At 39.2% G+C, this 15,157-nt stretch overlaps 1 pseudogene; it reads right to left on the reverse strand.

The window, feature by feature from the left end:
• Nucleotides 1-66: 66 nt before the first annotated feature.
• On the reverse strand, nucleotides 67-10,177 carry LOC119878111 (annotated as a pseudogene).
• Between the last annotated feature and the right edge of the window lie 4,980 nt (nucleotides 10,178-15,157).

Consider the following 15,157-nt stretch of genomic DNA (forward strand, 5'->3'; position numbering starts at 1 on the left):
GGCTAGGCCCCGGGCTATGCAGATCCGCACCGCCCCCCCCCCCCCCCCCCGCGCCGGTCCCCGGGATCATCCAGGGCAGTGCCGACTGGGAGACTGCAGTAGTTTTACTTCGGAGTCTCGACTCCAGGCTGGAGAGCTGGCCACGCCAGTGTTGTCATCCCTCCTGGTGTCACCCTGTCCCTGGGATGTAGCGGGGCCTCCAGGGAAGGAACAGGGCCTCACAGGATAACAGCTCCCACTGAGCCCAACACCTGGCAGGGGTAGGGGCAGCGCCCCCAGGTACACACACCTGACAATCAGCACAGCATGCCCCTTCCCAACTGGAAGGATAGGAGAAGAGCAAGTTCTTGACTGAGCAGTGCTAGAAAGCTCCAGGGGGAGTCAAGGGACTTACAGTATATAGAAGCAGAGGATACTGCCTTGTTTTTTGTTTTGTTTTGTTTTTTCTTTTTTTCTTCCTTTTCCCAGTACAACTCCTTTTCAGCCACTCTGCACTGAGCTAAATGACTAGAAAGAAGAACTCACCAGAAAACACAGAATCAGAAACAGTACTCTCTGCCACAGAGTTACAGAATTTACATTACAATTTGATGTCAGAAAGACAATTAAGAAGCACAATTATAAAGCTCCTGGTGGCTCTGGAAAAAAGCATAAAGGAATCAAGAGACTTCATGACAGCAGAATTTATATCTAATCAGGCTGAAATTAAAAATCAATTAAATGAGATGCAATTCAAACTGGAGTTCCTAACGATGAGGCTTAATGAGGTAGAAGAAAGATGAGTGACATAGAAGACAAGGTGATCCTTGCTAGGAAGGAAGCTGAGGAGAAAAGAGAAAAAAACAAAAAACAAAAACAATTAAAGACCGTGAAGAAAGGTTAAGGGAAATAAATGACAACCTCAGAAGGAAAAAAATCTACATTGAATTGGGGTTCCAGAGGGTGCCAAAAGGGACAGAGGACCAGAAAGTGTATTTGAACAAATCATAGCTGAGAACTTCCCTAACTTGGGGAGGGAAACAGGCATTCAGATCGAGGAGAAAGAGAGATTCCCCACCCCCTAAAATCAGTAAAAGCCTTCAACACCTTGACATTTAAGAGTGAAACTTGCAAATTCCAGGGATAAAGAGAAAGTCCTTAAAGCAGCAAGAGACAAGAAATCCCTAACTCATATAGGGATAAATACTATATTAACAGCAGACTTCTCCACAGAGACCTGGCAGGCCAGAAAGGGCTGGCAGGATATATTCAGGGTCCTATATGAGAAGAGCATGCAGCCAAGAGTCCTCTATCCAGCAAGGCTCTCATTCAGAATAGAAGGAGAGATAAAGAGCTTCCAAGATAGGCAGAAACTGAAAGAATATGTGACCACCAAACCAGCTCTGTAAGAAATAACAAGGGAGACTCTGTAAAAGAAAGAGGAAGTCCAAAGAAACAATCCACAAAAACAGGGACTGAATAGGTATCATGATGACACTGAATTGATATCTTTCAATACTAACTCTGAACGTGAATGGCCTTAATGATCCCATCAAAAGACGCAGGGTTTCAGAATGGATAAAAAGCAAGACCCATCTATTTGCTGTCTACAAGAGACTCATTTTAGACCTAAGGACATCTACACCCTAAACATAAAAGGGTTGGAGAACAATTTACCATTCAAATGGTCCTCAAAAGACACAGGAGTAGCCATCCTCAGATCAGATAAATTAAAGTTTATCCAAAGACTGTTGTAAGAGATATAGCGGGACACTATATCAAACTTAACGGACCTATCCAACAAGAGGATCTAAATATCGTGAATATTTATGCCCCTGATGTAGGAGCCGCCAAGTATATCAATCAATTAACAACCAAAGTTAAGACATACTTAGATAATAATACACTAATGCTGGGATACTTCAAGACGGAACTTTCTGCAAACGACAGCTTTTCTACGCACAACATCTCCAAAGAAACAAGAGCTTTAAATGATACACCAGACCAGATGGATTTCACAGATATTTACAGAACTTTACATCCAAACACAACTCAATACACATTCGTCTCAAGTGCACATGGAACTTTCTCCAGAATAGACCACATACTGGGTCACAAATCAGGTCTTAACCAACACCAAAAGATTGGGATCATCCCCTGCATATATTCAGACCATAATTCTTTGAAACTAGAACTCAATCACAAGAAGAAATTTGGAAGAAATCAAACACGTGAAGGTTAAAGAGCATCCTGCTAAAAGATGAAAGGGTCAACCAGGAAATTAGAGAAGAATGAAAAAAAATTCATGGAAACTAATGAGAATGAAGATACAACTGTTCAAAATCTTTGGGATACAGCAAAAGCAGTCCTGAGAGGAAAATACATTGCCATACAAGCATCCCTCAATAAATTGGAAAAAACTCAAATACACAAGCTAACCTTCCACCTAAAGGAACAGGAAAAGAACAGCGAATAAAACCTACACCCAGCAGAAGAGAGTTAATAAAGATTCAAGCAGAACTCAATGAAATGGAGACCAGGAGAACTGTGGAACAGATCAACAAAACCAGGAGGTGGTTCTTTGAAAGAATTAATAAGATAGATGAACCATTAGCCAGCATTGTTAAAAAACAAAGAGAAAAGACTCAAGTAAATAAAATCACCAATGAAAAAGGAGAGATCACAACTGGTACAAAGGAAATACAAACGATTTTGAAAACATATGATGAGCAGCTATACGCCAATAAATTAGGCAATCTAGAAGAAATGGATGCATTCCTGTAAAACCACAAACGACCAAAACTGGAACGGGAAGAAATAGAAACCTTGAACAGGCCGATAACCAGGGAGGAAATTGAAGCAGTCATCAAAAACCTCCCGAGACACAAAAGCCCAGGGCCAGATGGCTTCCCAGGGGAATTCTATCAAACGTTTAAAGAAGAAACAATACCTATTCTACTAAAGCTGTTTGGAAAGATAGAAAGAGATGGAATACTTCCAAACTCATTCTCCGAGGCCAGCATCGCCTTAATTCCAATACCAGACAAAGACGCCACCAAAAAGGAGAATTATAGACCAATATGCCTGATAAACACAGATGCAAAAATTCTCAACAAGATACTAGCCTATTGGATCCAACAGTATATTGAGAAGATTATTCACCATGACCAAGTGGGATTTATCCCCAGAATGCAAGGCTGGTTAAACACTCATAAAGCAGTCAGTGTGATAGACCATATCAACAAGAGAAAAAACAAGAACCATATGATCCTCTCAATAGATGAAGAGAAAGCATTTGACAGAAGACAGCATCCATTCCAGATCCAAACTCTTTAGGGTGTAGGGATAGAGGGAACATTCTTCAGCACATTAAAAGCCATCTACAAAAAGCCCACAGCAAATATCATTCCCAATGGGGAAACATTGGGAGCCTTTCCCCTAGATCAGGAACATGACAGGGATGTCCTTTCCCAGCACTGTTATTCAACATAGTAGTAGAAGTCCTAGACTCAGCAATCAGAAAACAAAAGACATTAAAGGCATTCAAATTGGCAAAGAAGACATCCATCTCTCCCTCTTTGCAGATGACATAATAGTGTGCAGAGAAACCCCAAAAGACTCCACCACAAGATTGCTAGAACTCATACAGCAATTCGGCAGTGTGGCAGGATACAAAATCAATGCCCAGAAGTCAGTGGCATTTCTAGACACCAACAATGAGACTGAAGAAAGAGAAATTAAGGAGTCAATCCTATTTACAATGGCACCCAAAAGCATAAGATACCTAGGAATAAACATCACCAAAGAGGTAAAGGATCTGTACCCTAAAAACTACAGAACACGTCTGAAAGAAATGGAGGAAGACACAAAGAGATGGAAAAATATTCCATGCTCCTGGATTGGAAGAATTAATATTGTGAAAATGTCAATGCTACCCAGGGAAACTTACTCATGCAATGCAATTTGTATGAAACTACCACGGACTTTCTTCAGAGAGTTGGAACAAATCATCTTAAGATTTGTGTGGAGTCAGAAAAGACCCCAAATAGCCAGGGGAATATTAAAAAGGAAAACCAGAGCTGGGGGCATCACAATGCCAGACTTCAGATTGTACTACAAAGCTGGGCTCATCAAGACAGTGTGTTCCCGCACGAAAACAGACACATAGGTCAATGGAATAGAATAGAGGACCCAGAAACGGGCCCTCAACATATGGTCAACTATTATCTGACAAAGCAGGAAATATTATCCACTGGAAAAAGGACAGTCTCTTCAATAAATGGTGCTGGGAAAATTGGACAGCCACATGCAGAAGAACTACACTAGACCATTCTCCTACACCATACACAAAGATAAACTCAAAATGGATGAATGATCTAAATGTGAGACAAGAATCCATCAAAATCCTCAAGGAGAACACAGGCCTTTTTGAACTTGGCGACAACAACTTAATGGAAGATACATCTATGACGGCAAGGGAAACAAAAGTAGACATGAACTATTCAGACTTATTCAACGTATAAAGCTTCTGCACGGCGAAAGAAACAGTCCACAAAACTAAAAGACAACCTACAGAATGGGAGAAGATATTTGCAAATGACATATCAGATAAAGGGCTAGTATCCAAGATCTATAAAGAACTTATTCAACTCAACAGCAAAGAAACAAACAATCCAATCATGAAATGGGCAAAAGACATGAACAGAAATCTCACAGAGGAAGACATAGACATGGCCCACAAGCACATGAGAAAATGATCGGCATCTCTTGCCATCAGGGAAATACAAAACAAAACCACAATGAGATGTGCCCTCATACCGGTGAGAATCGTGAAAATTAACAAGACAGGAAACAAATGTTGGAGAGGATGTGGAGAAAGGGGAACCCTCTTGCACTGTTGGTGGGAATGTGAACTGGTACAACCACTCTGGAAAACTGTGTGGAGGTTCCTCAAAGAGTGAAAAATAGATCTGCCCTACGACCCAGCAATTGCACTGTTGGGGATTTACCCCAAAGATACAGATGCAGTGAATCCCCGGGACACCTGTATCCCAATGGTTATAGCAGCAATGTCCACAATAGCCAAACTGTGCAAGGAGCCTCAGTGTCCATCGAAAGAATGGATAAAGAAGATGTGGTGTATGTATACAGTGGAATATTAATTACTCAGACATTAGAAACGACATATACCCACCATTTGCTTCGATGTGGATGGAAGTTGAGGGTATTATGCTGAGTGAAGCAAGTCAATCGGAGAAGGACAAACATTATATGGTCTCATTCATTTGGAAAATATAAAAATAGTGAAAGGGACTAAAGGGGAAAGGAGAGAAATTGAGTGGGAAATATCAGTGAGGGTGACAGAGCTTGAGTTACTCCTAACTCTGGGAAATGTACAAGGGGTGGTGGAAAGGGAGGTGGGCGGGGCTTGGGGTGAATGGCTGACGGGCACTGAGGGGGGCACTTGATGGGAGGAGTACTGGATGTTATGCTATATGTTGGCAAATTTAACTCCAATAAAAATATACAAAAAATAGTTCATTCCTTTTATTGCTGAGTAGAACTCTGTGCAATGGATGTATCATAGGTTGCTTAGCCATTCATCTGTTTGAAGGACATCAGGGCTGTTTCTAGTTTTTGGCTATTACCAACAATGTTGCTATGAGCATTTTTTATACGGAATTTTGGCAAATATTAATTTTTATTTATATGGTGTAAATGCCCAAGAGTAAAATGTCTAGGACGTACAGTTACTGTCTATTTAGTTTTTAAGAAATTACCAAACTGTATTGCAGAGTGGCAATGTCATTTTATGTTTCCAAGAAATACACATGAGTATAAGTGCTCCAGATTCTCCACACCTTCACCAGCATTTGGTATTGTCAGTATTATTTTGTTATTATTTTGGCCGGTGTGGCAAATATGTAGTGCTAGTTCATTGTCATTTTAATATGCTTTCTTAATGGCTAATGGTGTTTGTTATCTTTTTAGAGATTATTTGCCACATTATATCCTCTGCAGTGACATGGCTGTTCATGTTTTTGTCCACTTTCTAGTTGGCATATATACTTTTTAACTTTGGTCTCTTGAGAATTCTTTATATATTCTAAATACTAATCCTTTGTCAAATATATGGTTTGAAATACATCCTCCCAGACGGTAGCTTGTCTTTTCAATTTTACATGGGCTTTCACAGAGCAAAAGTGTTTAATTTTGATGAGGTTCAGTTTATCAATTTTTCTCTTTGTGGATCATGCTTTTGGTTTCAAGCCTAAGGACTCATTTCCTAACCCGAGATTTCAAAGATTTTGCTATCTATTTAAAATTTTTGTTTTGCCTTATGTTTTCCTTTTATGTTCATAATTTATCTTTTAAATTTTTATTGGAGTTCAATTTGCCAACATTTTAGCATATACACCCAGTGCTCATCCCGCCAAGTGCCCCCGCTCAGGCCGATCACCCAGTCACCCAAACCCCCCCCGCCCACCTCCCCTTCCACTACCCCCTTGTTCATTTCCCAGAGTTTAGGGGTCTCTCATGTTTTGTCACCCTCACTGATATTTTCACTCATTTTCCTCTCCTTTCCCTTTATTCCCTTTCAACGAATTATTATATTCCCCAAATGAATGAGACCATAAAATGTTTGTCCTTTTCCGATTGACTTATTTCACTCAGCATAATAACCCTCCAGTCCCCATCCACGTTGAAGCAAATGGGTGGGTATTTCTCGTTTCTAATGGCTGAGTAATATTCCATTTATACATATACCACATCTTCTTTATCCAATCATCTTTCGTGGACACCGAGGCTCCTTCCAGTTTGGCTATTGTGGACATTGCTGCTATAAACATCAGGGTGGCAGGTGTCCCGGCGTTTCACTGCATCTGTATATTTGGGTAAATCCCCAGCAGCGCAATTGCTGGGTCCTAGGGCAGATCTATTTTTCACTCTTTGAGGAACCTCCACACAGTCTTCCAGAGTGGCTGCAACAGTTCACATTCCCACCAACAGTGCAAGAGGGTTCCCCTTTCTCCACATGCTCTCCAACATTTGTGGTTTCCTGCCTTGTTAATTTTCCCCATTCGCACTGGTGTGAGGTGGTATCTCATTGTGGTTTTGATTGGTATTTCCCTGATGGCCAGTGATGCGGAGCATTTTCTCATGTGCTTGTTGGCCCTGCCTATGTCTTCCTCTGTGAGATTTCTGTTCATGTCTTTGCCCATTTCATGATTGGATTGTTTGTTTCTTTGCTGTTGAGTTGAATAAGTTCTTTATAGATCTCGGATACTAGCCCTTTATCTGATAGGTCATTTGCAAACATCTTCTCCCATCTGTAGGTTTTCTTTTAGTTTTGTGGACTGTTTCTTTTGCTCTGCAAGAAGCTTTTTATCTTGATGAAGTCCCAATGATTCATTTCTGCTTTTGTTTCTCTTGCCTTCATGGATGTATCTTGCAAGAAGTTGCTCTGGCCAAGTTCAAAAGGGTGTTGCCTGTGTTCTCCTCTAGGATTTTGATGGATTCTTATCTCACATTTAGATCTTTCATCCATTTTGAGTTTATCTTGTGTATGGTGTAAGAGAATGGTCTAGTTTCGTTCTTCTGCATGTGGCTGTCCAATTTTCCCAGCACCATTTATTGAAGAGACTGTCCTTTTCCAGTGGATAGTCTTTTCCTGCTTTGTCAAATCATAATTTGTTTTGAATGAACTTTATATAATGTGTGAAGTTTAAGTCATGATTTATTTTTTGGACCTGTGGAAGTCCTGGTGCTAGTTGCTCTAGTACCATTTGTTGAAAACGCCATCCTTCTTCCATTGAATTGCTTTTGCACTCTTGTCAAAATTCAAGTCAGCATTTTGTGTGAATCTATTTGAGGATTCTTGAACTAGTCCACTTATGCAAGTGTCTATCCCTCAGCCACACCATACTGTTTTGATTACTGGAGCTAAATAATAATATACCAATAATATATGAATGTATTGGTAGAATAATTCCTTCCACTTTATTCTTTTTGAGGAGTTGTTGTTGTCTTGAATATTTGTAGCATATTTTATTACATGGTAATCTTTTCATTTAAGTTTATTCTTTTTCTGGATCATTGTTGAATCAGATGCAGTTGAAAGAAATAATACACAGAGAGCCCAGTTGCCATCTGCTCAATTTCTTCCAATGGTAAATATCTCACAAAACTATAATATAGTGACAAGGATATCAACCTTGATATAGGCAGGCTACAAAACATTTCCATCACAGGGATCTGTCATATTACCTTTTTAATTTTTTTTTTTAACAACCGGACCACTTTCTTTCCACTCTTAACATTCCTCACCTGGCAGCCATCAGCCTGTGTCACATTTATTTTGTAATTTTAAGAATGGAATAATCCTGTATGTAACCTTCTGATATTGGCTTTTTTTCACTTACCATCATTCTCTGGCAATCTGCAAATAGAATTGCATATGTAAATAGTTCATTTCTTACTGGTGAGCAATATTCCATGGCATGGGTACACCATAATCTGTGTAGCCATTTACCCACTGAATCCTTCAGAGGGTCCTTCCCAGGATTTGGCTATTTCAGATAAAGCTGCTATAAACATTTGTGCACAGATTTCTGTGTGAAAAATAGTTTTCATTATTCTGGAACAAATGACCAGAACTACAATCCTCCCACTTTATTCTTTTTTTCTCCACAGTGCTCAAATTTTATTTTTATTTTATTATTTATTTTAAATTTAAATTCAATTAATTAACATATAGTTTGTTACTAGTTTCAAAGGTAGAGTTCAGTGTTTCATCAGCCATATATAACACCTAGTGCTCATTATATCATGTGCCCTCCTTCATGCCCATCACCAGTTATCCCATCCCCACCCCCCCTTCCCCTACAGCAACCCTCAGTTTGTTTCCTATGATTAAGAGTCTTTTATGATTTGTCTCCCTCTGTAGTTTCATCTTGTTTAATTTTTCCCTCTCTTCCTCTGTGCTCCTGTATTTTGTTCCTTAAATCCCACATACGAATGAAATAATATGATTTATGAGTCATCATGCCTTCCCATTTGTAAAATTATGATTCTTATAGTGGTTATTAGTTTTATGGCAGCATACTAACAACATTTTCCAGGTTTTTTGAGATATAATTGATATATAACAAATTATGATTAGTATAAGCTTTTCAATTTGCTCCAGATTGTAAATTGTAAGTGGAATGAAGCATCATTTCCAGTTGATAAACATACCCACAGATAATGTGATATCTCTTAAATTAAGATGTGTCAATTAAGCCAATAAACATGGCAATAGGAAAACTATTGATAAAATATAACCAGGGAATGTTCATCTTAATACACACACACACACACACACACACACACACACACACATTTTTTAAGCAAAAAGACAATTATTTGAAAGAGGACAAATGGTAACCAGCTACCAGGAAAACAGGTAATGAGCTTGGTCAGGAGTACTTTTTTAAAGCCCACAATATAACTAGAAAGATGAAAAGAAGAATAGAGGAGAGTTTCAGTCCTTATAGGAAGATATCCCAATAGCCTGTACCAAGGTCATACCTTCTGATCAAGAGATTATAAAAGCCATAAATAAAATCATCACCATGGGAAATGACAGACAGTGACTTTGAATACACAAGTAGAAAGGATATTGGTAAGAATAAGCATTCTGTGCCTTCAGGCTTTGGTGGATAGTTGGATCCCCCAAAACACAAGCAAAGACTGAAATCCAAAGGAAAATTACTGTGAAGAAATAAAATAACTTTACAAATAAAAAATTAAATTAAATTAAATTAAATAACTTTACATGTCAAAAGTTTGGTGGCTTTAGAGAAATTCAGGTAATAATTTGCACATGTTATCAAGAAAGCTGGATGATACAATAAGCCATAAGTAAAGGAAATAGTTTCAGTAAATAGGCAGATGTGGTATTTAGTAAACTTAATGCCTAAAAGTACAATATTCCCTGAGATAGAACATAATGGACATGTTTGCCAAAAGTAAAGACCAATGAATGCTAGTGAGATGCAAAAATAAACCATAACATTTTGATAGGTGTTTTTCTGTCTCATTCTAATGTGAGCATCTTTAATAACATACTCCCAAGTATAGAGTTAACACTTAGGGGCTGGTTGATTTGATGTAACTGGCACTGAAAAGCACAGTTCTTTGAAGAAAAAGTCACCATATTTTCTTATTAAATTTCATGAAGCCTCATGAAATACAGAGAATAAAACAGTTTCATTTTATTTTTCATCCTCTGCTTTCTCCAATGGGTCTTTTTTGGTTGATAATCCTTACGTTCATTTAGGTTTTTACTGTCTTCAATTATCTTACTTTTAGCTCCTTGTCTGTCATTTGGCTATACCAAAATGCCAGGTAAGTTCTGAGTCATTTGCACAACCGTGGACCAATGTAGAGCGTTTCCATCTAAATGAGTCTTCACCAGCAGGCCAGCTGTGTGTGGTCACTTCTGGAATGCGGAGGGTGGGCCCTGCCACCAGAGACCATTTGAAGCATAGCAGCTCACACTGGCACTCAGCTTCCTTGTCGCTGGGCTCCTGACCAGACAAGTTGTGAGATTGCCACCCAGGCAGTTGCAGCAAAGGGCCCTGATTGACTGCCAGGGAGAAGGCAGGAACCCCGTGGGTCTGCTGCTCTGCTCTGCAGCGCCCTGTGCTCTCCCTGGAGGAGGAGCCAGAGGACAGGGTGGCAGAGCTGCCAGCAGTGTCTGAGGGCTTGTGGCCAGGAGGTGTGGGCATAGGTGCCAAGCTGAGCGCTGATTTTGTATCCTCAGACCTGACTGAAACTCATTTCTTTTTGCTTTTGTTTGTTTGTTTGGTTGGTTCTGTGTGTGGTCTGTTGTAGATTTCTTGGCATTTTCTTTATTTTTATTTTTTATTTTTTTAATTTTTATTTATTTATGATAGTCACACAGAGAGAGAGAGAGAGAGAGAGAGAGAGAGGCAGAGACACAGGCAGAGGGAGAAGCAGGCTCCATGCACCGGGAGCCCGACGTGGGATTCGATCCAGGGTCTCCTGGATCGCGCCCTGGGCCAAAGGCAGGCGTCAAACCGCTGCGCCACCCAGGGATCCCCTTTATTTTTTAATTTAAATTCGATTAGTATAACACCCAGTGCTCATCACATTACGTGCTTTCCTTAATGCCTGTCACTCAATACATTTTCTATATAGACAATATTATCTACAATTAGGGGCAGTTTTATTTCTTCTTTTCCCATCAATATGCTTTTAATTAGTTTTATTATCTTATTTTAAGGGCTAAGTTTTGTTTTGTTTTGTTTTGTTTTGTTTTGTTTTGTTTGAGCAAGAGTAGAGAGATCAGACATCATTTCCTTCTTTTCAAACTTAGTTGTAGACAGCCTTAGCTGTAGGATTGTTTGTTTGTTTGTTTGTTTGTTTTTTAAATGCTATCAAGTTTAGGAAATTCACCACTGTCCTAAATTTCTGAAAGTTTGTACTGTGACTTGATGTTGGATTTTGTCAGTAACCTTGTGTGTTCCTTGATATAACCATATTATTTTTACTATTTAGTTTATTTGGATTACATTAATTGAATTTTGAATGTTGCAGCAACACTGCATACCTGGAAAAGCTCCCACTGGTCAAGATGTATAATTTGTTTTTATACAGTGTTGGATTTAATTTGGTCATATTTCATTAACAGTTTTGTGCCTATGTTCATAAGAGATTTGATAACGTAGTGACTTTTTGGTAGTCTGCAGCTGGTTTACATATCAGGTTAATATTGGCCTCATCCAATGTGTTGGGAAGGTTTTCTTCCTTGTTTCTTTTGAAAGAGATTGTGTAGACTGGTGTTACTTCTTTAACTGATTCATAGAATTTTCCAATTAAATCATCTGGGCCTGGGACTCTTTTTTTGGAAGATTTTTTAAATTAAAAATTTCAATTCCTTTAATAGTTTTAGTGCTATTCAGGTGTCCGTTTAATCTTTTATGAGTTTTGATAGTTTTTGGGTTTTGAGGAATTGCTCCATTTCTTCTAAATTAGTGAGTTTATGAGCATATAGTTGTTCATGGTATTCCCATATCATGGCTGCAGACTCTGGAATGATTGGTTTTGATGATTTGTGCCATCTCTCTTTTGTATTTCTATCAGTATTGCTAGAGCTTATACATTTCAGTAATAGTTTTGAAAAAACTACATTTAATTTTTTTTCTCTGCTATTTTCCTATTTTCAATATGACTTCCATCCTGGTGTTTATTATTTCCTTTGCTGTTATTTTGTTTACTTTTCTTTTCTTTTTCTAGTTTCCCTGTAAGGAGTTTGAACTTGCGGCACCTGGGTGGCTCAGTGGTTGAGCGTCTACGTTGGCTCAGGGTGTGATCCCACCTGGAATCAAGTCTCACATCAGGGTCCCCACAGGGGGCCTGCTTCTTCCTCTGCCTATGTCTCTGCCTCTCTCTCTGTATGGCTCTCATGAATAAATAAATAAAATTTAAAAAAAAAAAAGAAAAGACAAACAAAATTGATAAACCTCTGTCCGTGCTTTCTGGAAGAAAAGATGCAGACTGCTAATATCAAAAGTGAGAGCAGTGTCTAGCTGGCTCAGTTGGTAGAACATGCGAATCTTGATCTCAGGTTTGTGAATTTGAGCCCCACATTGAGTGTGGAACTTACTTTAAAAAATCTTTTTAAAAAATGAGAGAGAGAGAGATCACTACCAATTACATAGGTATTGAAAGGATAATAAAGTAATACAATGAACAAGTGTACACCCATAACCTTGACAGACCCAATGAAATGAGCAATTCCTAGAAAGACAAACTCAGCTAAAACTCACACAAGAAACAATAGAGAGGAAATAGACACTCCAAATAGCTCTATATCTATTTTAAGAATCGATTCAATATTTAATAACCTTCTAACATAGAAAACAACAGGCCAAGATGGGTTGGCTTTTGAATTCTAACATACATTGAAGTAAGAAATTATACCAATTCTGTACAATCTACTCCAGAAGATAGGAGCAGGTGGAATATTTCCTAACTCAGTCTAAGAGGCCAGCATTACCTTAATACCAAGCCCAAATACAGACCTTATAAAATACAAAAACTACAGATTAATCTCTCTCCTAACACAGATGCAAAATACTCAACAAAGTATTAGCAAACCAAATGCAATAATCTATAAAAACAACCATACACTGTGACTATTTGGGATTTATCCAGGTATTTAAGACTGGTTCAACATTTGAAAATCAGTTAATGGAATCTATCATATCAATAGACTGAGGAAGATAAATCACATGATCATATACAGATGCAGCAATAGCAGTGGACAAAATCCAAAATCCAACACCCATTTATGATAAACAGTTTTAGCAAATTATGAACAAGGGGAACTTTCTCAACCTGAGAAAGACCGCTTTAGCCAGCCCACTATCTGAGCCTAAAGTCCATGAAAAGACACACTGAAGAGGGTAAGAAGTGCAGTTTCACTTTGCTTACATCACCCTTCCCCCAAAGCACAGCTCAGTTCCAAGAGAGCTCCTCTCAGCCCATGATTTATCCCACGGATGGAAGTAAAATCTTAGCGAGCTTCCCCATCCAATCAGGTTGCTACCCAAGAAACCCACTTCTTTTTCGCCCTTCCAAGAATACTGAGGTGATCATCATGTCTTAGTGGATGGGAGAAGTTGGGTGCAGGGAAGAGAAATGGGTAGGTACTCAAAAGTCAGGGTTCCGTTTCGACAAAGAGCCATGGGTTTTACTAGCTGCTTCACAGACCCCATCAGGAAGATCCTTCCCCTAACTGGTCCATCGGAGCTTCCAAATGATGGCACTCCACTCCTTTCACCATGGGCAGCTCCCATGTGTGACCCTACAGTTGATGAGTGGGAGTCTCTGCAGACAGCTTGAGAGAGTATGCAGACAGCCATCTTGACTATGCAGCATTGGGAGAAGACATACAAACCTGAGAACTTCAGGACACTGATCCATGGAAAACAAACAGGGAGCACTCAGCACCTTTCCTGGCATCGTGGGATCAAGAAAAGTTATACAATTTTAGGAATTATCTCCCCCCACTTCCATGCAGTGAGTGCATCCATGGAAAAGACCTGAATGCACCTCAGAATCTTTAGCTGGGCTGACGGGTAAAGATATGTCTCCCGTACCGAGCCAGTACAGACTAGAGGAGGTGACTGCATCTTCAAGTATATAGACAGCAACACAAGACTTCAAAGAACAAAGAATATCAAGGAAACATGACACGACCAAAGGAACACAAGTAGATCCCCAGAGAAATGGAGATCTACAAATTGTCTGACAGAAATTCTAAATAATTGCTTTAAGGAAGCTCAGTGAGCTATATGAAAACAGAGTTAGCTAACTCGATGCTCTAATGGTGGGCTGGAACTATGAAAGGATATTAATTAGTAACATGAAATCATATGAAAGTATAAAACTCATTGGTAAATTTAGATATACAGTCAAACTCAGAATACTCAACATTGTAATGGCTGTATGTAAATCACTTTTAACTCTATTATAAACGTTAAAAAAGAAAATAATTCAAATTAGGCACAGTAAAATAATTTTAAAATGGATAAGAAAATAAAACAATATATATTGTATCATCAAAAACATGAATATGAGGAGGAATAAGAGTGCAGAATTTTTGTATCAGATCAAAGTTAAAGTGTAAAAAAATATTAGTGTTATCAGGTTAAAGTAGTTTGCTATAAGATAATTAATATAAGTCTCAGACGGGCAGGGCAAGATGGTGGAAGAGTAGGGTCCCCAAGTCACCTGTCCCCACCAACTTACCTAGATAATATTCAAATCATCCTGAAAACCAACGGACTTGACCTGAGATTTAAAGAGAGAACAGCTGGAATGCTACAGAGAGAAGAGTTTGCGCTTCTAACAAGGTAGGAAGACAGAAAAGAAAGAGAAAGGAAAGAAAGAAAGAAAGAAAGAAAGAAAGAAAGAAAGAAAGAAAGAAAGAAAGAAAGAAAGAAAGAAAGGTGGGAGGGAGGGGAGGGAGGGAAGGAACTGACTTCCTTCCTTCCTTCCCCCCTTCCTCCCTTCCTCCCTCTTCCTCCTCTCCACTCCCACCCTCCTCCTCCCTCCTCCCTCCCTCCCTACCCTCCCTCACTCTCCTCCTCCCTCCCTCCCTCCC

Source organism: Canis lupus, chromosome X, assembly GCF_011100685.1.
Source record: "Canis lupus familiaris isolate Mischka breed German Shepherd chromosome X, alternate assembly UU_Cfam_GSD_1.0, whole genome shotgun sequence".
Taxonomy (NCBI): Eukaryota; Metazoa; Chordata; class Mammalia; order Carnivora; family Canidae; genus Canis; species Canis lupus.